This window comes from Triticum aestivum, chromosome 5A (assembly GCF_018294505.1).
Source record: "Triticum aestivum cultivar Chinese Spring chromosome 5A, IWGSC CS RefSeq v2.1, whole genome shotgun sequence".
In the NCBI taxonomy this organism is placed as follows: domain Eukaryota; kingdom Viridiplantae; phylum Streptophyta; class Magnoliopsida; order Poales; family Poaceae; genus Triticum; species Triticum aestivum.
The window spans coordinates 571,010,933-571,013,372 of record NC_057806.1 but is presented as its reverse complement, the minus strand read 5'-3'; the positions used below and the strand labels follow the sequence as shown (position 1 = coordinate 571,013,372).

Below are 2,440 nucleotides of genomic sequence, written 5' to 3'. Positions count from 1 at the left end.
CTGAGGACGAAAAGCAACTGATCGGTATTGAGCTGAAGGTATACACAGTACGGTTGTTGCTGGAGGAAATGGAGAACCTTCCCAAGCGTCCGGCTAACTACGTGCCACTTAGCCCGGTTGGGTTCCTGCCGCGCGCCGGTGCAGTATACGGTGACCGCACGTCCGTCGTCTACCGGCGTCTCCGCTTCACGTGGAGCCAGACGTACGTGCGCTGCCGCCGCCTTGCCGCCGCCCTCCTCTCCCTCGGCGTCCGCAAGAACGACGTCGTCTCCGTCCTCGCCCCCAACGTGCCGGCGATGTATGAGATGCACTTCGCCGTGCCCATGGCTGCTGCCGTGCTCAACACCGTCAACACGCGCCTGGACGCCAAGGCGGTGGCGGCCATCCTGAGGCACTCCCAGGCCAAGGTCTTGTTCGTCGACTATGACTACGTGCGCCTCGCCAACGACGCGCTACAGGTCGTCGCGGATGCCGGCGCGCCCGTCCCGCTGGTCGCCGTCATCGACGATATTGACAGGCCCACTGGCGTCCGACTCGGCGTCGGTGAGCTCGAGTATGAGGCGCTGGTCAGCGGCGGCGACCCGGCCGCGGAGCTGCCCTCGTTCGCGGACGAGTGGGACGCGGTCACGCTCAACTACACCTCCGGCACCACGTCGGCGCCCAAGGGCGTGGTGTACAGCCACCGTGGTGCGTACCTCAACACCACGAGCCAGCTGCTGTCGTGGGGGGTGGGCACCGAGCCGGTGTACCTCTGGACGCTCCCCATGTTCCACTGCAACGGGTGGACGCTCACCTGGGGAATGGCAGCGCGCGGCGGCGTCAACGTCTGCATCCGCGAGAACCGCGCCGCCGACGTCTACCGTGCCATCTCCGACCACGGCGTAACCCACATGTGCTGCGCGCCGGTGGTGCTCAACATTCTCCTAGACGGCATCGGCGAGGCCCAGCGGCTGGCGGGGCCCCGCTGACGGCCGCCCTGCTGGACCGCGTCGAGCGGGTCGGTTTCAAGGTGACGCACTCGTACGGACTCACGGAGGCCACCGGCCCCGCTCTGGCCTGCGAGTGGCGCCACGAGTGGGACCTCCTGCCGCTCCCGGAGCGCTCACGCCTCAAGGCCAGGCAGGGGGCCAGTGTCCTGTCTCTCGCCGACGCCAACGTCGTCGACAGCAACACCATGGCTAGTGTGCCGCGCGACGGCAAGTCCATGGGTGAGATCGCGCTCCGCGGCAGCAGCATCATGAAGGGGTACCTCGACAACCCGGAGGCGAACGATAAGGCCTTCAAGGGCGGGTGGTTCATGACGGGCGACGTCGGCGTCGTGCACCCGGACGGGTACATCGAGGTAAAGGACAGGTCAAAGGACGTGATCATCAGCGGCGGCGAGAACATCTACAGCAAGGAGGTGGAGGAGGTGCTGCTCCAGCACCAGGCTGTGGCGGACGCGGCGGTCGTTGCCATGCCTCATCCACACTGGGGCGAGACACCGTGCGCGTTTCTCGTGACCAGCAACAAGGCTACCGGGGTCTGCGAGGACGAAGTGATCGCCTTCTGCCGCAAGCGCATGGCGCGCTTCATGGCACCCAGCAAGGTGGTGGTCGTCGACGCCCTCCCGAGGAACGCGCTAGGTAAGGTTGACAAGGTGAAACTACGCGCTGCGGTCCGGAGTTTTGTGCTCCCCAGGGCCACGTCTAGGCTATAGGTTCGGCGCCCATCATGCACGGTGATAAGGGCAATACGGTGGTAAATATACAGCAGTGTCAATGTTGTACCACTAAGTATGGCGTGGTTTGAACTTTGAATGGATGTTGTTTTGATTGTGATATTATAATTTATACTGTATTCTACTTTCTCTGTCTCATAATATAAGAGCGTCTTTGATGCTACACTAGTGTAAAAATGATTCTTATATCAGGTTTGCTATTTCACATCTAGATATAAAATAGTTATCTCACATCTAAGTCTAAAACCATTAGATCTTGTTTGTCTTTAAATTTCGTGCTAACTTGATCTGGTGTTGCTTGTTCGCATGCACCCTTCGCCAGCCCCTTGTCTTGGCTGCGTCAGCCCATTATATCTTGTTGTTTATTTTGGGCTGCGTTGTCATGTGGCTAGGACGGGCCACTTTGTCTTTTTTTTTCTTGTCCGCATCAGTCCGTTCTGATTTTTATTGCTTCTTACTTATTAGGCTGCGCTATCACGCACCAGGGCCGTGCCATTTTATTTTCTTTCTTCCTTTTCTTCTTTGTTTTTGTTTCTTTTCATTTTCTTGTTTTTAAAATCATGAACTTTTCCTAAATAGCTTGAGATATAGTTATCTCACATCTAGGTTCCTCACCACATGATTTAAAGCTGTATTTTTCGTGCAAATTTGTGATCGTCCGCTGCACGTGACTTCCTTCCAATGTTTGCGTGTGCGTGCAGCATGTTGGTTGTGTTACGT

General features: G+C 57.8%; 1 pseudogene; it reads left to right on the top strand.

Annotated features, from left to right (window-relative positions):
• On the top strand, positions 1-1,699 carry LOC123107750 (trans-cinnamate:CoA ligase, peroxisomal-like; annotated as a pseudogene).
• Positions 1,700-2,440: the final 741 nt, after the last annotated feature.